General features: G+C 43.0%; 1 long non-coding RNA gene across 1 annotated transcript in view; it reads left to right on the top strand.

Annotated features, from left to right (window-relative positions):
* The first annotated feature begins 918 nt into the window (after positions 1 to 918).
* LOC311228022 overlaps positions 919 to 25,430 on the top strand; it is a 63,855-nt gene continuing 39,343 nt past the window's right edge. Inside the window, exons 1-3 of the long non-coding RNA XR_014619659.1 lie at positions 919 to 1,085; positions 12,568 to 12,650; positions 16,709 to 16,858. This is a non-coding gene — a long non-coding RNA (uncharacterized lncRNA). The remainder of the gene's footprint in view (positions 1,086 to 12,567; positions 12,651 to 16,708; positions 16,859 to 25,430) is intronic.

Below are 25,430 nucleotides of genomic sequence, written 5' to 3' on the forward strand. Positions count from 1 at the left end.
CTTCCCAAAGGTCAGTGAATACCACGATCACAACACCAGAGGGAGCTCCACAAATCATGTTAAACCCAGATTCGGCTCAAATAAGGGACTAAACACGTTTCGCAATTATGCCACATCAATGTGGAACGCCCTACCCAAAGCTGTAAAGGAATGTGGATCACTACCCACTTTCAAAACCTCTCTCAAGAGACACCTACGGGAGACTGCAATTCAACACTGGCCCCTGTAAATATCCTAACCCAACCCCCTCCAATGTACAGTCATTTACCTAGTATGGTTGTCAATAGTCCAATGTACAATTTTGTTTGTTTGTACAGAGTCTCCCCCCCTCAATGTACAGTTTTGCTTGTTTATACAGTGTGCCCCCCCCCCCCCCCCCAACCACCTCCAATGTACAGTTTCTACGTCAAATGTATATACTCCCTTTTCTTGACTCCTTCTGTATCACAAACAGTACTGTACTTGCAAATCTGGTATGTCATAAATGTATAGATGTAGCAGTACTGACTATCTGTATGTCATATATGTCCTGATGAATTGAAAATGGGGGACCCTGATGTAAACAAGACGAAAGTCTTTCTCTGGTCTGCATCCCCTTAACAATTGTGTGTATTGAGCTGTACTGTATTGTACCCATTCTGCAATCTGTTAATAAAGTTTTCAATCAATCAATCAAACCGAGTTTGCGCAGAGCCTGAACGGTCATCCAGAGAGAGAGAGCGAGAGCGAGAGCGAGCGAGAGAGCCCCCCCCCCCCCTTCATCCGCATGCGCAGTAGTGAAAAGCCAGGTACATGCCACAAGGCTAGTCCACGCCACGAAGCCCCGCCTCAAGCCTAGTCCACGCCACGAAGCCCCGCCCAGACGTTGGGCTCTGTGGCTCTGCAGATTATGCTATTGGGTCAGAGTGCAGCGCGAACGGTAGAACTTTATTTGTCTGTAACTTTAGTCAATAACATTAAGGATAGAGAGCTGTTGTCAACCCTGCAAACCCAAATAAATGCGCAGTCCTCGAGAGAAGTGTTTCCTGGTTTACTGTCACCACCTTCCAGAGGGAATGAGCCCGAAGTCCGGCTACTTCTAACAAGTAGGTTACATGACGGAGCTCCACCTGCAGCAGGAGACGCTGCTGGACTCTACTGCGTTCAGAACAACACAGGGAAACAAACACAGATAGGTTCTAGGGGTGGGACGGGAGTCCGTGGGACGATATCGATCTAATTTCAAATATCAAGTAGGATCGATGCAACGTAAAACGATCAAATATCGATGACTCTTTTTGTATCACAAACAGTACTGTATTTGCAAATCTGGTATGTCATAAATGTATAGATGTAGCAGTAGGCTACTGTCTATCTGTATATCATGTATGTCATATGTCCGACTCCTGATTAATTGAAAATGGGGGACCCTGATGTAAACAAGAGTCACAAGACGAAAGTCTTTCTCTGGTCTGCATCCCCTTAACAATTGTGTGTATTGAGCTGTACTGTATTGTACCCATTCTGCTATCTGTTAATAAAATTTTCAATCAATCAATCAATCAATTCATTTTCCTGTTGCGCAAGTCTCATTTATCCAGAAACGAAAGCTCCGGCAGCTGGATTCGTGCGAGATCATCACGTGAAACGGGAAATCAAACCATCAACACAACAGTCAACAGCAGCTGCGGGATGGCTGATTGATTGATTGATTGATTGAAAACTTTATTAACAGATTGCAGAATGGGTACAGTACAGTACAGCTCAATACATACAATTGTTAAGGGGATGCAGACCAGAGAAAGACTTTCGTCTTGTTTACATCAGGGTCCCCCATTTTCAATTCATCGTAACATATATGACATACATGACATACAGATAGACAGTACTGCTACATCTATACATTTATGACATATCAGATTTGCAATTACAGTACTGTTTGTGATACAAAAAGAGTCCAGAAAAAAAAAGAGTATATACATTTGACGTAGAAACTGTACATTGGATTGGGTAGGTGGGGGTGGGGGGGGGACTGTACATTGGAGGTGGTTGGGTGGGTGGGTAGGAGTGGGGGGGGGGGGGGGTTGGGTAGGAGGGGTGGGCGGGCGACACTGTACAACTGTACAAACAAAACTGTACATTGGATTATTGACAAGACCATACTTGGTAATTTACTGTACATTGGAGGGGGTTGTGTTCGGACATTTACAGGGGCCAGTTTCGAGTTGCAGTCTCCCTTAGGTGTTTTTTGAGAGTGTTTTTGAAAGTGGGTAGTGATTCACATTCCTTTACAGCTTTGGGTAGGGCGTTCCACATTGAGTTCAAGTTCAAGTTCTTTAATAGTTGTCATACAGAAGTACAGAATACTTTCATACAAAATGCTTCTTACTGTTACGCTCCAGAGACTGTGCTAGACAAGATAGTATCAAATAACATAATAACATAATATAGCATGAATTTAGAAGAAGAAAATGAGGTCACAGTGTTCGGTATAGACATATGTACAATGTTCTGAGTTACCATATAATATACAATACACAATACTATGCAGTGTACTAATGTACAGTACTATCTAGTGCAAAGCAGAAATGGGATGAGGTACAATTTTAGGTACAATTTACAGTAAGGTGTACGAGTTGTAGTGCAATCCTTCATCCATAAATATAAAGTGTGGGGAGTGGGTGCTACAGTGTGTTTGTTTAAAGTGGGTGTGTGCTATAAAGTGTGTGTAGTGGGTGCTACAGTGTGTTTGTTTAAAGTGAGTGTGTGCGTGTGGATGTGTGTGCTATGTGTGTTTGGTGGTTGTTGTTGTGTAGTGTTCATTCATTGTTCGTTTAGCAGCCTGATGGCCTGGGGATAGAAGCTACTTCTGAGTCTTTCTGTGCTCGCCTTGAGACTCCTGTATCGCTTGCCTGACGGCAGCAGTTCAAAGAGGCAGTTGTTCGGGTGGCTCGAGTCCTTAATAATTCTCTTAGCCTTCCCCTTGCAACGCTTGTAGTAAATGTTCTGGAGGGTGGGGAGCCCCCCTCCAATTGTGCGTTCGGCTGAACGTGTCACTCTTTGTAGTCTGCTTTGGTCTTTTGCAGTGCTATTCCCAAACCAGGAGGTGATGTTGCCGGTCAAGATGCTCTCTATTGTACATGAGTAGAAGTTCTTAAGGATCTTCTGGCTGACTTGGAACTTCCTTAGGCGCCTGAGGAAGTAGAGGCGTTGTCGTGCCTTCTTCACCACACTGTTAATGTGTGTGGTCCATGTCAAGTCCTCGGATATGTAGGCTCCGAGGTACTTGAAGCTGTTGACTCTCTCAACCGGTGCCCCGTCGATGCTGAGGGGGCTGTAGTCCTTGACCCCCGACCTCCTGAAGTCCACAATCATCTCCTTTGTTTTGCTGACGTTCAGGGAGAGGCTGTTTTCCTGGCACCATCCCGCCAGGACCTTGACCTCTTCCAGGTAGGCCCTCTCGTCGTTGGCAGAGATCAGGCCCACCACCACTGTGTCGTCAGCAAATTTGACGATTGTATTGCTACTCCGCTGAGCCACACAGTCGTGTGTGTACAGGGAGTAGAGGAGGGGACTCAGAACACAGCCCTGGGGGGCCCCTATGTTGAGGGTGATGGATGAGGAGGTGCAGTTGCCTGCTCTCACCACCTGGGGTCTGCCAGTCAGGAAGTCCAAGACCCACTGGCAGAGGTCATAGCCCAAGCCCAGGTCCCTGAGCTTGGCTATGAGTATGGAGGGGACTATGGTATTGAATGCCGAGCTGTAGTCGATGAATAGCATTCTCACATAGTTCCCCTGCCTCTTGTCCAGGTGTGATGCTGCTGTGTGCAGCACATGGGATATGGCGTCCTCCGTGGACCTGTTGGGGCGGTATGCAAATTGCAGGGGGTCCATGTTGATGGGGAGGGAGGAGCAGATGTAGCCCTTTACTAGCTTCTCAAAGCACTTCATGGCTATGGAGGTGAGAGCTACAGGGCGGTAGTCGTTGAGGCAAGCAGGCTTGGATTTTTTGGGTACAGGGATAATAGTGGACTTCTTCAGGCAGGTGGGGATGACAGCCTGTTCTAAGGACAGGTTAAATATGTCAGTGAATACTGGGGCCAGTTGGTCGGCACAGACTTTTAGGACGCGGCCGGGGATGCCGTCCGGACCTGCTGCCTTCCTGATATTCACTTTTTTAAAGGTCCGCCTCACCTCATGCTCTGTTACCCTGAACACTGCGCCTCCATCAGCAGCCGACCCCCCCCCCCCCCATTGCCGAGGCTTGTGAGCTGGTGTTGTTATTACCAGCATCAAACCTCGCATAGAAGGTATTGAGGTCGTTTGCTAAGGAGATGTCACTGTTCAGTTTGAGGGAGGCGCCTTTGTAGTCTGTCATCGTTTTGAGCCCCTGCCACATAGCTCTAGAGTCAGCTTGTTCAAACTGGAGTTCAATTTTATCCCTGTAGCGCCGTTTGGCCTCTGACACTGTCCTCCTTACGTTGTGTCGCGCCACCTTGTGGTCATTCATGTTGCCTGCCACTAGGCCGTCATTGTATGCTTTGGTGCGCTCTCTCAGAGCTTCACGGACGGATTTGTCTACCCAGGGTTTTTGATTTGGGTAAACTTTCATTTTGGTAGTGGGGATTGTTTCTTTCACCCTAGTACAGACATAGTCCAGCACTGTCTCCGTGTAGGCATTAATGTTATCTGTGTCGCGGAACACAATCCAGTCTGTGTTGTGAAACACTGACCGGATCGTATCCTCTGACGTCACATCCCATTTCTGCACCTCTCGCGAGACTACGGGAGTACTTTTAATTCTTTGTCTGTACTTTGGTGTAAGGAAAATGGATGCGTGATCTGACTTGCCAAAGCCACTATCAGAATGAGCCTTGTAGCCACCTTTAAATTGCGTGTAACAGTGATCTAGGATGTTACCGCCTCTGGTGTTGCAAGTCACATGCTGATAGAAATCAGGCAATACCTTTCTCAGATTGGCGCTATTGAAATCTCCCAGTACTAAAATGGCGGCGTTAACGTTCGTCGCTTGTATACTATTTACCTCGTCGTGGAGTCTGGAGAGCGCGGCGTTGTTGTTGGCTTGCGGTGGAATATACACTCCGACCAGGACGATCGCCGTTAACTCCCTCGGGAGGAAGAAAGGACGACACTTGATGGTTATATATTCCAGTTCTGGGGAGCAGTGGTTGGATAATTCCTTCACGTTCGTTGGGTCACTCCAATTTTTGTTAAACATGAAGGCAATACCTCCTCCACGTTGTTTACCGGACTCTGATTGTGTCCGATCCTTCCTATGGATAAAGAAGTGATCCGCTGGTTGAATCGCGTGATCTGGAACCTCCGGTGTTAGCCATGTTTCGGTGAAGCAAAGGACATTGCAGTCCCTAACGTCTCTTTGATATTGAATCCTTGCTCGGATGTCATCCAGTTTATTGTCTATTGATTGTACATTGGCTAGCAATATACTGGGAAGTGGTGTACGGTGCCGCCTGGTTCTCAGCCTGTTACGGACTCCAGCTCTCTTTCCTCGCCGTCTGGGTCCTTTGTCCCTGGGGGCGAGATCCGGTCCTGATGTCCTCAAGATCTCAACGGGCCATTGTTGCGGTTCAGAGAGCTGATCCAGAGAGTAATCCAGTCGGTAAGTTTCCCGTAATCCAATGTCTATTAGTGACTGACGGTCATACACATTAATTGCACCTACTGTTGGTACAGACAAAACTCTTAAAACTATAAATATTAACAAAAGTATGCACAGTCTCGACGGAGCGCACAGACAGGCAGCCGGACGTAGCGGCGCCATCTGATGTGGTATAATTGCTAAACGTGTTTAGTCCCTTGTTTGAGCCGAATCTGGGTTTAACATGATTTGTGGAGCTCCCTCTGGTGTTGTGATCGTGGTATTCACTGACCTTTGGGAAGTATTTTGACATGTACATGGGTACCTTGGTCGTGTAGTGTATCTTGTAGACCAGGCCCATTGCAAGTTGCTGTACTCTGTCGTCTACTCTAAGCCATCCTAGGTTGTCAAAGTGGGCAGGGGTGAGGTGGGTTCTAGGAGTAAGGTCAAGCAGTAGTCTGACCAGTTTGTTTTGAGATGTTTGTAATTTTGTTTTTAGTGCCTTTGAGGTGCTTTGGTACCATGAGGTGCAAGCATAGTCGTAGTACCCTTGAATGAGTGCTCCTGCTAGAGTCTTCAGGGTATTCTTGTTTACCAGTGAGGAGATCCGGTACAAGAATCGAGTTCGTTGGTTGACTTTTTTTATTACATTGGATGCCATTTTGTCACAGGAAAGATTTGCCTCTAGGATGGAACCCAGGTAGGTAATATCTTCTTTCCTTGTGACAATATTGTCACCCACTGTAACTGAGAAGCCGTCGGTCTTGCTGAGTTTGTTATTTGAACCGAAGAGAATGGACTCTGTTTTGCCCATGTGTAATGATAGTTTGTTATCAGCGAGCCATATGCAGATTTTGCCTAGTTCTGAGCTGAGGGTTTTTTCAACCTGTAACTTGTTCTTGTCAGAGACCAGCAGGGCTGAGTCGTCCGCAAACAGGAACAAGTTGCAGTCACAAGCTGACGACATGTCATTTGCATAAATTAGGAACAGTAGCGGACCTAGTATGCTTCCTTGTGGAACACCACAGCTTACTGTGAGGGGGGGGGGGGTAGGGTACCGTTTACCGGCTAACAACCAAGACATTGACGGTGAGGATATTATCTCCCCTAAAGGAAATAAATCAGCGGTCTGGACATACTTTGGATTTCGGATGAAAGACGGGACAACAGACAAATCGCATGCCGTCTGCAAACAATGTTACAAATGAGAGATTCGTTACTCGGGAAACACACAAACCTCAGACCGTACAGGCTTTTAAATCACTCTTGAAAACCTACCTGTTATCCTTGGCCTTCCCCCCTACTTAACCACCACTAGACCCCTGGCCCTTCTATCCTCTTTGTTTTACTGTGTCCTACCAGTTTTTATTACTTTCATTGCTTTATTATGTTTTTAATCCTATATCTTGCACCATATTGTTTTGTTTTTGTTGCTTTCATTGCTTTGCTATGTTTTTTTTTCTTTCTTTTAATCTTATACCTTGCCTCACACTATTTTGTTTTTATCAACTTGCTTGTGAAGCACTTTGGTGTCAGCTGCCGCTGCCTGGAAATGTGCTATACAAATAAAACTGACTTGACTTGACCTCGCTGTGCATCTAAAGAAAAAGCACGGCATTGATCCCCATGCCGCTAGTGCGTCAGAGGCTAGCGCGAAGTCAACAACAACAACAATCCTATGTAGCTGTGACCTGTCATCATATTGACAAAGACTGGCAAATGAGAAATGATGTTCTCCAGATGCGCGTTTTGAATGACGCACACACAGGCTCTTTATTAACAGATTGCAGAATGGGTACAATTGATTGATTGATTGATTGAAAACTTTATTAACAGATTGCAGAATGGGTACAGTACAGTACAGCTCAATACATACAATTGTTAAGGGGATGCAGACCAGAGAAAGACTTTCGTCTTGTTTACATCAGGGTCCCCCATTTTCAATTCATCGTAACATATATGACATACATGACATACAGATAGACAGTACTGCTACATCTATACATTTATGACATACCAGATTTGCAAATACAGTACTGTTTGTGATACAAAAAGAGTCCAGAAAAAAAGAGTATACATTTGACGTAGAAACTGTACATTGGATTGGGTAGGTGGGGGTGGGGGACTGTACATTGGAGTTGGGTGGGTGGGGGAGGGGGGGGGGGGGGTTGGGTAGAAGTGGGGGGGGGGGTTGGGTAGGAGGGGTGGGTGGGGGACACTGTACAACTGTACAAACAAAACTGTACATTGGAATATTGACAAGACCATACTTGGTAATTTACTGTACATTGGAGGGGGTTGTGTTAGGACATTTACAGGGGCCAGTTTCGAATTGCAGTCTCCCGTAGGTGTTTTTTGAGATTGTTTTTGAAAGTGGGTAGTGATTCACATTCCTTTACAGCTTTGGGTAGGGCGTTCCACATTGATGTGGCATAATTGCGAAACGTGTTTAGTCCCTTGTTTGAGCCGAATCTGGGTTTAACATGATTTGTGGAGCTCCCTCTGGTGTTGTGATCGTGGTATTCACTGACCTTTGGGAAGTATTTTGACATGTACATGGGTACCTTGGTCGTGTAGTGTATCTTGTAGACCAGGCCCATTGCAAGTTGCTGTACTCTGTCGTCTACTCTAAGCCATCCTAGGTTGTCAAAGTGGGCAGGGGTGAGGTGGGTTCTAGGAGTAAGGTCAAGCAGTAGTCTGACCAGTTTGTTTTGAGATGTTTGTAATTTTGTTTTTAGCGCCTTTGAGGTGCTTTGGTACCATGAGGTGCAAGCATAGTCGTAGTACCCTTGAATGAGTGCTCCTGCCAGAGTCTTCAGGGTTGAATACAGTAGTTGAGTTTACTCACAATTGTTAAGGGGATGCAGACCAGAGAAAGACTTTCGTCTTGTTTACATCAGGGTCCCCCATTTTCAATTCATCATAACATATGACATACATGACATACAGATAGACAGTATTCAGTATACCTTCACACTCTATTATCTTATGCAACTCATATTCACTCCACAAACTGAAATATACATACATTGTTGAATGAACAGTCTGTTTCTTGAAGTTAGACTCTCCTCTAAATTGTAACCCCCCTCTATATAACAAGAATTTTTGGATGTTACCCGGGAGTGAATTGTTTCGTGCTTTAAACATGATTTGTGCAGTCTTAAATTCAGCCAGGTCCCAGAGTTTCATGGCATGTGATTTAAAAAATTGTGTGTTTGTGTGTTCCAGATATCCTACCTTATTGATAATCAAATCAAAATCAAATGTATTTGTAAGGCCCGACAACGTTAATGTCCCTTCAGGCCCATGTCCCTTCAGGCTATGGATTTGCGGTGTTTTCCAGCTTATACAAAAAATATATATATTATTTTGGAATATTGCAACTATACTACACAAAAACGTGAGTACACAAGTTCAACTCATGTTCAGCCCTATGTTACTCATTAGCACTAAAGGTGATTTTTCTTTATTGTGTACGAAACTTCAGAATGTTATCTTTCAAAAGAGACCAGGCTTATGCATGTGCTATAAGCATAAAGTATAAAGATAAAAAAAAGTATGCAGTCCTCAAGTTCAAGTAAAACAAATTTTTTCTGGGTGCATGTTTCCAAGCATATGTTAAAACAATAAAGGCATCTTTGAGTAAACTGAGTAGAGATTCAAGAGGTTTATTCATCACATACAGTACAGTACACAAGACATAGTGAAATGAAGGTGGCCATGCCCGCTTCGATTGTGCAAAGTATCATTAAGTATCTCGAGGCTGGGACCAGCATGTCCTCTTTTTTGGAAATCAAAATATGGTCACCCTAGTACTGTATATTTGCATATCTTGTATGTCACAAATGTCATGATTAGATTACCGGTAGATTATTATATCTCTATATCTGTATGTTGTGTATGTCATAAATGTCATTATGAATTTGGGGGGCCCTGATGTAAACAAGACAAAAGTATTTCTCTGGTCTGCATCCCCTTAACAATTGTATGTATTGAGTTGTACTGTACTCTACCCATTCTGCAATCTCTTAATTAAAGTTATCAATCAATCAATTGGGATGGAGGAGATATCAGCAAACGGGTCTCGCCCACGCAGAGGGGAAAACATTCTATCCTCTGGACTGGGCAGGATATTCCTTTATTGATCCCCTTGGGGAGATTCAGTCGCAATAGCAGCAAGTACAGGTATGGTCAGGGTAATAGGAGAGCAATAAATATAAGCAATAAACAAATGTAATCTGAATATACAATGTTTATAAAATAAACTATACACAGAGTTGCATATGAGTCTGTATACCCTATTGGTCATAATATAAGTTACAATAAATATAGGCAATATAAAATATGACCAGTATACACAAAGGTGCAGATCATAATGTGCGTTAGTCCATGCAGGGTTTAGTGGTTAAGAGTCAGACATTCCTAATGGTTCTCAAGTTCTGCAGCCGTTAGTTCTCCAGCTACTGGCAGCAGTCCGTGCCCCCGGTTGTGGAGCCTGATGGCCTCTGGCTTGAAGAACTGGCAGACAGACACACGTTGTTGACCTAGTAACGTTTAGAGATGTTCCGATACCCTTTTTTCCTTTCCGATCCGATACCTGAGTTTTGGGTATCGGCCGATACAGATACTGATCCGATACCAGTGCATCTTTTTTAAAATATTCAATATTTTTTTTTTTTTTTCTTTTTTTACAGCTACATACACTGTTTTACATAATACTGTTTTTTTTTTTTTTTACAATATACTACTAACCCTGTGATATGATTGCCATCATTGTTGTATGGCATGGCTCAGTTAAACCCTTTGTAAAATATGAACAAATACATACAGAGAATGAATGCCATGATAGAACTTTCTTTTATTATCAAGTTTGACAGTCAGTCATAAATGAACAAGCACGTTAGCACTTAGCACACTAGGGCTGTCTTAAATACTTCGAAGCTTCGTTCGATGGGCATGGGATTCGAATATGAAAATAAAATTAGATTATTCAAAAAAAAAAAAATTATGATTATTCTTTTTGCAAAATCAACTCTGCCTCTCTTTGTTAACTACAACAAGCAATGCTGTTTGTTATTTAAGAAGCGGTCGGACTCAGCACCGACAGATTTGTGTTCATTGTGCTGCTTTTATAAAGCCTCAAATGACGGCTTACAATATTTCATGAAAGCAAAGTGTTTTGTTTGTCTAAGATTTTAAATGAACAGCAAAACAACATGAACGTTGGACTTGGGGATGTTCCATTTGGCCAACATCCCTTCAATTGTTTCGGCAATTGCAGTGCCAGTATGTGACCCACGGAATTTATTTGCTTGCAGCACCGCACTTTTAAGAGCAAATGTCAAAGCCGTGTCCACCCAGTGTGCAGTTAAACTGAGCAAAGACATTGGGCACACGTCGGAGCTCCAAATGTCAGTTGTAAAACTAATCGCATGCACGTCTTTTAGTGTTCCTGAAATGTGTTCCCTCACCGTCTCATATAGTTTGGGGAGGGCAGTTTCAGAGATATATTTGCGACCTGGCAAATTGTACCGTGGCTCCAAATGTTCCATTAAGCGGCGAAATCCCACGTTTTCAACGACCGACAGGGGTTGGTCGTCCAGAACAATGAATTCCATCAGTTTGTCAGTTATTATTGTCGCTTTTGGCCTGTCTTTTAGGAACTTTTCACGTCGCTGTAATGCGGTTACCAGAGTTTGCTGCTGCAGCTCGTCACTTTTTTCCCCCCTTTGCCTTGATGAACTCCGCATGCTCTTTCGCGTGATGCGTCTTAAAATGCTTGATAAGGTTGCTCGTATTGAAATTGGCAACACTTGTGCCACCCCTCGAAACTAAATTCTTGCATATTGTACACGTCGCCGTTTTAGTGGTGGGATTTTCCAGTGTCAAATATTGCCAAGTTACTGACATTTTTCTAGCTCTGCCTCTGACTAATGTTACACTCCGCTAGTGCCGCACGTGTTGTTTACCTATGAAAAAAACTGTTGCGTGATAAATTACGTCATATCGGACGAGCATAGACTCGCATACTCACCAATACCAGCATTTTAGGCAGTATCGGCGGCATTTCCGATACTGGTATCGGTATCGGAACAACTCTAGTTAGAGATAATCTGGATAACTATCGTCCAATCTCCACCCTTCCTTGCTTGGCCAAAGTACTTGAGACCTTAGTCAGTTCGCAATTGAAGTGCTTCCTTTCAAGCCACTCTATTCTTAGTCCTCACCAATCCGGTTTCAGACCTGGCCATAGTACAATCTCTGCTATCACTCATGTAACCAACAATATAGTCTGCCTTGGATAGGAGGAAGCACTGCACGGCCCTCTTTGTCGACCTCTCAAAAGCCTTCGACACGGTCGATCACCACCGGCTTTTAAAAAAGCTGTCCGATATCGGCTTGGATATGGGTGTTTCTGCATGGTTTCGTGACTACCTATCTCTCCGACGTCAATGTATAAAATCATCACATGGCAATTCGGAATTCTTAACTGTTAGAAAAGGTGTCCCACAGGGTTCGGTGTTGGGGCTAGGCTTGGGCGGTGTGACGGTATTACGGTATACCAGGGTATTTAGAAATCCCGACGGTATTGAAAATCAATACCGTCAAAACGGAGTTTTGTTGTAGTGCACACACGCGCCTGCAGAGGGCGAGACCAGTCCTCACTAGTGGAGCGAGCCACGCAGAGCTGGTTGTCTACACACAGGAGGAGGGGAAACCCCGCTTCACTGGACATTAAATGAGACACGCTTACCGCTGCTGGCTAACTGGCTATTCTGAGAGCTAACTGTTAACTTAACTTAAACGGAACACATTTGTGATCAGTCACCGTCAACTCCTCTGTGCAAACATGACTGACTTTTAACCCAATTGTGAACAAGATCAAGTGTGTTACCTTTTGTTGTGAGTCGGATCAGAGACATGTTGGATACAATTAAACAAGTCTCTTTCTAACATCTCTGTGGCAGAACTGTACTGGACCAAGACTTCACATCTGGATCAAAAAGTTCTTCTTGTGGAAACGGATCAGACTGTGGACACCACAACATCTGTAAGTACAATTATGTTCACATTGTTTTCCACTTATTGCTCCTTCCTTGCAGCAGCAACGCTCGAAAGAAACAGTTGCGGCTACATGTAGGCTGTCAATAAAAAGGCTGCGAGGGGCTAAACAGAGGAGTATAAACACTGTGACGCGCATCGTATAATAATTCAGTTCCACGTCCAGAATATGCTTTTAAACTATATATTCTTTCACTTAATGAAACGCAGTAGGGGAGTCTGGGGTAAATTGAGCATAGGGGTAAGTTGAGCCACCCCTTGTTTCTAGGAAACCGTACAAAAAAATGTATTAGACATGCATGTTAAAAAAAACAATGTTCACTCATGAAAGTGAATTTAATCATGAGGATTGTGTTTAGACCAACATAGATTATTTAAAATGTGTTTTATAACTGAGTTGGGATATCTAAAAGCTGCACCATGAGGTAGTAAACCTAGCATGAAAGTGCACCATTTTAGCTGTTGGGGCTAATTAATTACATATGGTATCTCTGGGGTAAGTTGAGCCATTTGGCCAGGGGCAATTTGAGCCGGTGTGAACTATAATTGCCCTCATGTAGTGATCCTGAATATGTCTCAACTTACCCCAGTCTCCCCCAATACACACGTAAACGAATACTGTTGCAATCTTGATAATACTGACTAATCTCGTGGTTGGCACTGAATGGGTTAATAATATTTGGCACACAAAGACCGAACTGAGTGAAAAATATAGGCAACATTTGTCAAAGTATTAACTTGGTGCAAACAAACAAAATAATTAAACATTTTCTATTTTTGTGGCCACATTATAGACAAAGTCCATCAACATAATGCATAATGCAACATAATGTCATGCACATGTCCTAATCTAACCTACACTATAGCACTCAACACTTTGATGAACATTGTTACTCAGCTGATAGAGTTGTACCCATGGACCGCGGAACGCATTTGGAATGGGTAGGGCCAATTGGCCAAAATTATGTGACGTTGCTCCCTCCGCCCAAACCAAGCCACATGCTCGTAATGCATTTGTTTATTGATTATAGCCTACATTTAGTCACAATCAAATAGTATCATAATATGTATTACTTAACCAGTATGATTAGAAAGCGTAATATTGTGACGCGGCGGTCAACCAGTTGCATAACCCTTTCGTGACTGTGATGCACCGAGTGAATCCACAGTCACTTGCTCCTCAATAGCAAACCAACGTATGTTGACCATGAAGGACTGGTTCTAACCGAACCGTTCGTTATACAAGAATCACAGAGACATTTCAAAGGTACTCACAGTTGCACAAGGGTTTCGGACAGAGATACGGGATGGTTTGAAAGCTCGGCGTTGCTAATAAACATTTTAAATATTTTTTATAAACTGGTCAACACCGCTCAAAACGGCATTATTTCCGGCGTTGGGTGCCTGGTGTGATCACAGCGCATGCGCATCATGCACCCAACGCCGGAAATAATGCAGTGTTCGAAACCCTCGTGCATCTGTGACTACCTTTGACATTTCTCTGTGATACTTGTATAACGAAGCCATCTGTGGTCCTTGAACCACTTGGGATAAACAGACCGGTTTCTTTGAGATGTCCTTTCTCCTTGTATCTGTTTTGTACCTGCGAGAACAGCAGGGTTGTCTGGTTGATTGGACTTTGAGAGGAACAGTGGACGTCTGCGAGGCTCATAACGGTAGCAGAGCGCTATTTGAAATGGATGCGCGTTAGTGTGAGTGACATGACACAATAGCCAATCAATCATTAGGAAACAGAATTTGTCACTTGTGATAGGCTAGTTCACGTTTTTTTTTTTTTTTTTTTAACGTATGCTTACAGATAGTGGAAATTAACCCGGGAAGCGTGCAGAAGTGCAATACATTAAGAACGTAAATGTATTTGCTGATATATTATATTATTAAATGTTTACATAATGTTTGATGTTTGATACACCCCAAAGTAGATAGGGCCATCGCCCTACTGGCCCTACCGGTTCCGCGGTCCATGGTTGTACCCTTCCTGCTGTCTTGTTGTACAAAACTTGTAAGTCACTTTGGATAAAAGCGTCAGCTAAATGACAAAATGTAAAAATGTAAAACATAAAGTATGCATAATTATATGCTCAACCAGCACTAGACTTTCTTATCAAAAAGGAAAAGTCACTGTTATTTAAAATAAATAAATCATGTGTACTAAATTAGTGATGCACTGATGTGAAAATTGTGGCCGATACCGATATTAATATTGCTGTTCTGGCCGATACCGATATTTACAGATGTTGATATTTCTGTATAGAAAACAGTTTTTTATGATAATCAAATAAAGAGCTTGTTAAAGTTAGATGTTATGTATGATTGCAAGTAACTGTCTAACTGTGTCTAACTGTTTCCACAAGAGGGCGCTATAGGCGGAGCTGCTAATGCTGCCGCCAGGTATAGAGGTATAAAAGTAGATGTCGATTCCCCCTCTGTCTCTTCCACCGTCGCTCTCACAAGAGAAGGACTCTCATGTACTGCTGTGTACTGCTGTGTACAGGCAGAGATGCAGTCCCTACTATCCAAAGTGTCTTTTCCCTCCTGGATGATAATAATAATAATAATAATAATAATAATAATAATAATAATAATAATAATAATAATAATAATAATAATAATAATAATAATAATAATAATAATAATAATGCATTTGATTTATAAGGCGCCTTTCAGGACACAAAAAAAAAAGTCCACAAATCGGTGAATGAAAAAATTATAGGATCAAATGAAAACTACCTACTAAAAATGGATGTTTAAAAGTACTAAAAACCAACAAAAAATACCAAACACTAACAAACATTCAGCACAGACAATGGGGATGCTGACATCTTAAATAAAAAAAATAAAAAAGAATGTAATTTTTTTTAAACTCTGCAGTTTCATTATTTCAAGTGAGTATTAATACATTTAGTTAATTAACACTTTGAGTGCCACGCCGGGTTTCCTTTTTACCCCCTTGATGCCACGGTCCACTTCAATGTTAACGTTAATATCGCCTAATCTATGTTTTAAATTATGGCTATGTGTCTAATCTGCCCGTCGCTTATCAAAGACTACTTTTCCAGTCAGTGCTGTCAAGGTAGATTGGTTTTTTATCGCTTCATTTCCGTTTCAGAGCATTTAGAAAAGCACCCGTTTTGAGATAAAAAACAGTTCATTCTGGACCATTCTATGATAATCGTCTTTTACTGGAATATTCCAGAACGTTGATATTCGTCGGCCTATTTATGAATCGTTTTCAAATAAACGCTAGATGATCAATATTATACGTGCACGCAAGCACATTCGGGCCGCGCACGGATAATCGCCGTATTCATTTCCTCTTGGACTTTTACAGTGAAACCGAAAGAGCCCATTTCACAAAACAGCCTATATCTTCATCAAAATGAGTCTGATTATCCTAACACTGATAACATAGATTCCTTACCTGACATCAGATGGTATCCAACTGGTATATTCCAATTCCTGATCACCATTCGAAAAAATCTGGATGGATCCAACGTGATACAGTAGTACACATGATTCCGCGGGGCTGAGAGGCTCCAGAATGAACTGTGGTAACCCCGGCTGGATCAGTGGACTGGAAAATGTGGAGTACCGGATTTTTTTTTTCCCCATCCATTTTCATTGAGTCCATTCCAAAATCCCTTATGTCATCTGGGAGACGATAGGGGGTGCTTTTTTCCACATATGATCGCCGGCGGCGCTCGGGTATACTCGGGTAGGCTCGCGTGATGCAATATGATTTCAGATCGCTAAAAAAAAAAATTCAGAGAAATCTCGTGAGTGGCTTTCAACATAACTATCGGAAACCCGAGATATCTCGTGTGTGGCAGTGAAAGTGTTAATACATTCATTGTATATGAAGTCTGAAATTGTGTAAGAGTCTGTATGTTTTTGTATTCAAATTCATAACTGGATAGGCAGTGTCTTGTATTCGACTTGTGTCTTGTATGTCTTGTATTCGGTTTTGTCCCTATCGGCGCCTCATAGTAGGTTAGTGACGTGTCTGTGGCCCCGCCCGCCCGGTAGATCCCCAGAGGTGGAGACAACAGGTTTTCGACTTGTGCAGTACGAGGCCGAGCTGTCTGTAGCAGAACTCTACTGGACCAAGACTTCACATCTGGAGCAAAACGTTTTTCCTGAGAAAACACACATCACACTGTGGACACCACAACATCTGTAAGTACATTATGTTACATTGTGTTCCTCTCTTGTGCTGCTTCCTTGCAGCAGCGGCTCGAAAGGAGCCTTGAAGTTGTACACTCCCAGCTTAATTCAGAACAAATGCCAAATGTTTGACATGTGTAGTACTTTACCATCTCCATGGTTCACGTGAACGCGCAAACATATTATTTTGGTCCGCTATGTTTGTCTGTCCGTCACTGAGTTATTATAAAGTGTTATTGTGATTGTACCACAGTTTCATATTAATGTACTTATATACAGGTATTTATATATATACCGTATGTATGTATTTATATGTATAATGTATTTATCAGCATACAGGTATAAGGTAAACAAAGTGGATGAGTTCGGATAGATAATTGGCACAATGCGAGGTCAACTAATTTATTTATTACATAATACACCACATATTATCATTGTCTCTTGCATATTGTATAACGTTTATATCTTTAGATTGTTCGCAGCCTTAGGGGTAGTGCTAGGCTTAGAATCAACTATTAGTTGCAATGAAACACAGTATATATAGAGCAATCTGTACTGTAAAGTGTAATGGCTAGCACAATGTGCAATGGTAAGAAAAATCTACACAAGCTATGGGCTATATACACAGGCTATTCAGTGAGGTGCAATGGGCTATGTAAACAGAATATAGTGCAATTGTAAGCTTATATACAGGTTAGGCTGTCATAAAATCGTTATTGGTCTCAGGAAAACCTATATAATAATCGAATATCTCGATTGTGGTCTCAGCCTTGATAGCAGGGCCGTAGCCAGGGTTTAGAAATTAGGGAGGTCCATTTATTTTTTTGGCCCAGACCGGCCCACCATAATCGGTCGGACACCACCCACCAGTACACCATCCTTGCGTCCCCCTTAAATATGCGTACCTACTGTACTATTCCCCCAAACCACTACAAAGCTGGGTAGTAAGTGCCATGGACAAGTGGACCAGTGTACTCACTCGCTCTTGGCTGCATCTTGTTTTGGGTGGTGATGTAAAAACACCTGCATCATAGCAGGCTCAGGATGGGCAAAGTAGTCTATAGCCTGTTCATCCCTGTCTCTCTCCTCCACAACCTGGCTTGACTAGACATAAGGAGAGAGAGATGATTACAATTTACTGGTACATTCAGGTCCAGAATTGTTGGAATTCCCTGACAAAGATGTGCAAAAAGCTGTACAATTTAAGCAATACCATACTGGTAATGAGCAAATAGTTGTTTATTCAATTAATGCATGGAGCATTTGATACTAACTACTCAGTTCATACAGATTTCAAGTATCCAAATATCAATGATGAATATTGCATAAGGTTTACACAGTTAATAGATCACCTTTTTGTTTTATATTCATGTTCAGAGAGGAGTAATAGTTAGATCTTTGTATGTGTGATTTATATAGCAATTAAATCAATGGTGTGCTTGTTTGTTTGGGGAGTTTGACCTACAGTTAATGTGCCTACCACGTGAAGGTGCATGCTCAATGGACAGCACACAAACTATTTGTGTAGGTGGAGACTATAGAGCTACCACAGATAATAAGTTATAAGTATACTGATATTGTCCAACTCTTAATTTCCGATACCGATATCAACCGAAATCAACCGATACCGATATATGCAGGGTCCCCCCCCCAAGAACTGAATAATTTCAGGTAATTAACATTACATATCTCTTTTTTTTTTTTTTTTTTTTTTTTTTATCGATACCGATATTTTTCGATATCACATTTTTATGCCAATATCGGCCAATAATATCGGACATCCCTAGTTATAAGAGTAAGTAATCCATACCATATATATCCTAATAGTTACCTTATTACCATACTTGGCTGAAAATAAACGTTGCTGCCTGTTGTGAATGTGTTTTTTCCCTGTAGGAAATACATTTTTGCAGTTGAGCAAAAATGTGCAGTTAAGTAGGCTATATGCTGTGTTTTTATGTCTTCCATCGAGGATCACCTTGGAAATAAGTGTTTTAATGAATGCTTTTAGGTGATATCCTCAGGAATACAAATTGGTCAAGATAATTTGTTTTTATGATGTGTTTTTAATTTCCAAATACAAATCTAATCAAATAAAAAAAGCAGTTTTTGCAGTTGAGCTACAGGTGTTGTATATTATACAGCCTTTTCATACATCTTTATCAAGGGAACCCTTATATATACCATTACTATATGCCAGTCGAGGTTAAATCAGTCTCATGGAGTTCTAATAGTGAGGATTGAGGAAAGGGGAGGTCTCCTTCTCTCTTTCTCTCTGTACGTTCAATGATGATGATCAATGAAGTAGCAAAAATGTACACTATAAAAACGAACTTGATAGTTGATGATAATAATATTGCACTTCATTAGCAAAAATATTGTAACATCAGACATTAAGTCTCCTATAAGCTATTCTCCCTCTTGTGTGTGTGTGCATACATTTACTATATGCTACTCTTTTTCACATGGATTAGGCTAATTGGCTTTAACAATCCTGATTGCTGAGCCTATTTGATTCAAAAGGAAGATATTGATTTAAATATGTATATAGTCTATATATAAAAAAATTATTGTTATCGTATCTCCTGTGCTGGCACAAGCACTACCATAGCGTGCAGTGGAGAGATAACACACAATACATATAATAATTCATGGAAATATACTGAAAAGCTATTTATGGCCGGTAATAATCTCTGGTTGGTCTTTTTTAAATCTAAAGCTAAAAAGGAGGATAGACATTAAACATTTTGAAATATTCAATTGAAATACATTTTTTGGGTAAATTAATGATTAATCAACTAATCGATAAAATAATCAACTGATTAATCGATAACAAAATAGTCGTTAGTGACAGCCCTAGTCCGCAGTATAAAGAACAAAGAGGAAGGGAGCCAAAACTGTTCCCTGAGGGGCTCCAGTTTTTGTCCAGATGGCATCTGATACTATATCATCCAGCCTAACAAACTGAGGCAGAGGAACAAGATATTTCATGCACCAGGTGCTGGTTGAGTTATGCAGTTTAAACTGGATATTTTTGTTTGCTAGGATATGTGGCTGGATTGTATTGAAGGCACTAGAAAAATACAAATCAGTGCATCGTTGACTCCTACACTCTAACTGTATGCAAATTGCAAGGGGTCTAAATAAGGTGCCACCTGCTCCCTGAGGTGGCCCAGCACAACCCTTTCAAAACACTTCATAATGTGGCATGTCAGAGCAATAGGTCTCAGGTTAGTGAGGCTCTTACGCACGTTGTTCTTTTTAGGCATAGGGACAAGACATGATGTAACCACATTGCAGGAAAAACAGGTGAAGACAGAGATAGAGAGAAAATAATGAAAAACATGGCACAACTGGTCAGCACAGACCTTAACCATTTCAGTGCCAGCCATAACGTTGATTAATGTCCTTGAGTGCCATCATCCACTTCAATGATAGCGTTAAAATCGCATAATCTATGTTTTAAATTATGGCTGTGTCTAATCTGCCCGTCGCTTATCAATGACTTGTTTGCAGTCAACATTGTCGAAACGGATTGTTTTTTAATCGGTTCATATCCTTTTTATAGCATTTCAAAAAGCTATAGTTTTCTCGAAAATGTCCGTAAAATAGAAAGATTCCCTCATAAACGGCATTTATTGGAATATTCTCGAATACACTAGACACATTGTCATTTGTCGGTCTATTTATGAATCGTTTTCAAATAAATGCTAGATTATCGATAGTATGTGTGTATTTATGCACGCTATAGAAGCGAGCTGAGAAATCGATTCTCTCATTTCCTCAACATCACACACACACACACACAGGCCCGGACTGGCCATCGGGAGCACCGGGAGTTTTCCCGGTGGCCTGGCCTGCACAGATTAAAAAAAAAAATTATACAAAAAAAAATTATAATTTTTTTTTTTTTTTTTTTTTTGCCAGGCCATTGTTTCTAGTTGTGGCGGCGGCGCGGCGCGATAGTTAGATAACGTAGGTGGGTGGGGAACAACCAGGATTTCACTGTCTGCGACAGAGTTGAAGAACTATCTGACTCTCTCCCTCACGCGGACACACACACACACAATGGAGCCGTGCTGCCGCTTGTGATTGGTGGAGGCGGGACCAGGCGATACAACTGATTGACAGCGGTGGCGGCGAATGGAATGGCAGACGGCACTCAGATGCAGAATAACAGCCAGGCAATGAGCCAGGTAGTGAGGGACTCGGGAGAGATACAGCAGAGCGAAAGTCAATTAACGTTGATGTCAAGATGGACAGTGGAAGAAAGAGAAAGGGTGGAGGAGAGAGGGATAAAACAAAGAAAAAGAAAGGCCCTTACAGGAGAGAGTGGTTAACTGTATTATAATAGTAAATAGAAAAATATGTTGTGCTCTTGCTTTTTTCTTTTTGAAGGTGGAGAGAGTAGCATTGCTAGTGCCACAACAGTTTTATTTGAGGTCCATAACAGTACATTGTAATAAGCAATTGTTGGCTCATTAGTTTGTGATTCACATGCACTAAAATTCACCAGAATGCAGGAAATTAAGTCTTTGTAACAAAAAATTTCCTGGTGGGACCCCCAGACCCCCCGCTTAAAAAGTGGCCTGATTGGGGCTATATTTCACGCTATATCTCCCGGTATGAATTATTTCCCCAGTCCGGCCCTGCACACACACACATACACTTACGGGACACGCTGTTATCTCAGTGAATACAGCTCTGATTATCCTAAAACTGGTAACATAGACTCCTTACCTTAGATCAGATGTTCTCCAAAAAGATTATTCTAATTCCTGATCACCATTCCAAATATCGATCGTGTTTATTGATTGATTATTGGCTGCTGTAAATATATATTCCACGCTGCTTTCCAACTCGCGATCACTTCCCTCATCATCAGATCCCTCGCCAGTATAATGGAGCCAGTTGGCTCCCCCCACAGGGATCTTCCAGTATAATCGAATGTGCAGTTACACAGGGATAGACGATAGGGGGCGTTTTTTTCCCATCGGAGCTCCTGGAGGGGCTGCTGTACCAAAATGGGTTACTGGTCACACAGACCTTGAGGGTGCAGGATAAATACCATCAGGCCCAGGGCCCTGTTTACCTTGATGGAGGTTAGGGTTACTGGTCACACAGACCTTGAGGGTGCAGGATAAATACCATCAGGCCCAGGGCCCTGTTTACCTTGATGGAGGTTAGGGTTACTGGTCACACAGACCTTGAGGGTGCAGGATAAATACCATCAGGCCCAGGGCCTTGTTTACCTTGATGGAGGTTAGGGTTACTGGTCACACAGACCTTGAGGGTGCAGGATAAATACCATCAGGCCCAGGGCCCTGTTTACCTTGATGCGCTTAAGCTCCTGACGAATCTCTTCAGTAGAAATGACAATAGGGGGACAACTGTCCTCAGGACTAGGCTGAGCCAGAGAGGAGAGGATACTCTCCTGCTCAGCTGAAAAATAAAAGCTGTCGAACCTAACCTAGCAAAGAACTGGTTTGCAACATCGATCCCAGAGCGCGAACAACTGGAATTGTTGGTCCAATCAGTGATCGATTGAAAGCCTTTCCAAAGGCCTGTGGTATTGGTTTTGGACATTTGTCTTTCTACCCTATCTTTATATTTAAGTTTTGCACGTTTTATTTGAGCTTCAGCTCCTTTTGAGCATGTTTAATCATATCTCTATCACCATACAGTGTCTCCCCCCCCCCCCCCCCTCAATGTACAGTTTTGCTTGTTTATACAGTGTGCCCCCCCCCCCCCCCCCCCCCCAACCACCTCCAATGTAGATTACCCAGTATGGTTGTCAATATCCCAGTGTACCCAACCCCCCCCACCCAACCTCCTCCAATGTACAGTTTCTACGTCAAATGTATATACTCCCTTTTCCTGACTCCTTCTGTATCACAAACAGTACTGTATTTGCAAATCTGGTATGTCATAAATGTATAGATGTAGCAGTACTGACTATCTGTATGTCATGTATGTCATATATGTCCTGATTAATTGAAAATGGGGGACCCTGATGTAAACAAGACGAAAGTCTTTCTCTGGTCTGCATCCCCTTAACAATTGTGTGTATTGAGCTGTACTGTATTGTACCCATTCTGCAATCTGTTAATAAAGTTTTCAATCAATCAATCAATCAATTCAATCAATTTCAAAACCACTAAGAAATGCTCTCTTCTTTCAGTTAATTGCAGTTTTCGCCTCCCTAGACACCCAAGGTTTATCATTGAGGAAAGTTTTAATAATTTTACAGAGCGCAGTCGAGAGAGCAGTCGCAATTGTTTGTCCTGCGTCGCCCAGCTGTTTTCTTGTTTTGTTCGGATTCAGAGCATTGCTGGCGTCTCCGTTGTGACTGCCGCTTCTGTCCGTGTCTGTGAACTTTATTCCAGCCCTGTTACCCGTTTCTTGTATTTTTTACTGTCTACGTTGCTTGTTTTCCCTGTCCACTCTCCTGCGCCCGTCCTGGCTGTGTACAAACATTTAACGTCCTCACTTTTTCCCCCCTCCGTGGACCTGCTGACTACACTACCACCGTTCTCATCACTGGATCTCAAATTGGATTACAAACCCCGCCGCTGGATAATAAACTCCCCGGATCTACACCTTTTTTCCCTCGACTTAGCGTTACCTGTCCTCCGGTCCTGTGTGTTCCTCCCTCTGCTCCTGGCTCTGTTTGTTGTCGGCTAACCAGCTACCTGCCGCTGGCACTGCCTGCCTGGCCGTGCGGTGCTACTACCCCCTTCCCGTGAGGGTGTCATCACTCCCTCACGCTGGTCTGCGGGTTACCATCTCCACGGGTGAGTGTCGGCGATATTACACTACTGCTCTCACTCTCCTGCTGGACTTGGCTGTTGGAATGGTGCGGTCAGGTTGGCCTGCTATGCGGGCTAGGACTGGAGCCGGCTACTACGCGCTTCATCACAACAACAACACACTCCCCCCCTGCTCTAACGCTAGTTTTCCTCAACTCTCCAATAGCGTCCAGCTGCAGCTGCGGAGCGATCCTCTCACAACGCTACTACAACTCTCCGCCCACCAGCTACTATCAATTTTTAACCCATTCCTGCTCCTATCCTATACCCAACTTGGATTCCTGCTTCTCCTACCGTTTTCCCTTGGATTCACACTCCCCCCCCCCCCCCCCCCCCCATCCCCCCATTTTTTACTGCACCTCGCCGCCTCTCATATACTCCTGCTGATCTTCACTCGTACAATAACAATTACCGTCTCCATGCTGCCATTGCCACTGCTGTCAGAAACGCTGGCATTCAGTGTCGCCACCGCAACATCCACGAGGCCCTCTCCTAAATCGAAACCGGACTCTCCACCTCCCTGACGGCTCAAACATCCCCTCTTCTTGGACTACCTCTCGCCCCCCTGTCACCTTCACCCACCGCACCGCTAACCTCAATAACCTCCGCTCCTTCCTCCCTGCTCCCCCATCCATCTCCCTTGCACTCCTGAACACTCGCTCTCTCTCAAACAAATCACCTCTGATCTATGATTTACTACTGGACAACAACCTCGACCTACTCCTCCTCACTGAAACCTGGCAACAGCCCTTGGACTTCTACTCCCTCAACCAAGCTACCCCCCCAAACTACAGCTTCATCTCCAAGCCCCGCCTCTCTGGCCGAGCGGGGGGTCTTGCCGTTTTCCACAAACTCTCCTTATCCATCACTGAACTGCACCTAAACCTCCCTCCCATGTTATCCTTTGAATACCTTGCCTTCTCCAGGGCTCGAAATTAACATTTTTACCCACCAAAATGTAAGGAGCAGCAACAATATATATGTAATATATTTTTTTTATTGATACAAAAACGACTAACAGTACTGTAATGCAGTAAAACAGTGAAAGTAGCCTTAAACTATAGTATAGTGTAGACCAGGGGTCTCAAACTCGCGGCCCGCGGGCCATTTGCGGCCCGCGGGATGATATTTTGCGGCCCCCTACTTGACGTCAAAGTGTAGTGTTAATGCGGCCCGCACGCAACTGTTTGCTGAGTCGTTGCGCGAGAGTTGGGCGTTTTATGGGGCTGCGGCACTGCAGACATACCCTACTCCAATGATCCGCACGGACATTAGACGGTGTTGCACTCGCTACCCAGTCTGTAGCAGTCGCAGAGACTCTGGCTAGTAGTGACGTTCGAATGTCGTGATTTTAGATGCAAAATAAATATTCAACATTCTCTTTTGAGACTCCGCCTCAGAGACTCTTATCCTTTGGCACTTGGAACTTGCTGTACTTTGCTTGCAGGTCTGCAGCCATTATTGCTGGATTATGAATAGCACCAACTTTAGCCACGGGACCGTTGTCAAGCTAAGCTAGCTGACCTAGCCCGTCTTCCCCGCAAGGTTTTCACATTGACATTTGATAACGTTAGTCAGCTAACGCTAGTCAGTAGCTACTTGACTTAAATACGATTCACCATGGGTGCATTATTGTTGATAGACGGACAGAGTGTCAGGTCCTGGAGAAAGGATAGGCCATCATCTGACTTGATGTAACGTAGCTAACGCTAGCTTTTCAGCTAATGCTATAATAACACCAAGCAAAACACATCCCGTCCGAACTCCCCGTCACA

Source organism: Notolepis coatsorum, assembly GCF_963971535.1.
Source record: "Notolepis coatsorum genome assembly, chromosome: 5".
Taxonomy (NCBI): domain Eukaryota; kingdom Metazoa; phylum Chordata; class Actinopteri; order Aulopiformes; family Paralepididae; genus Notolepis; species Notolepis coatsorum.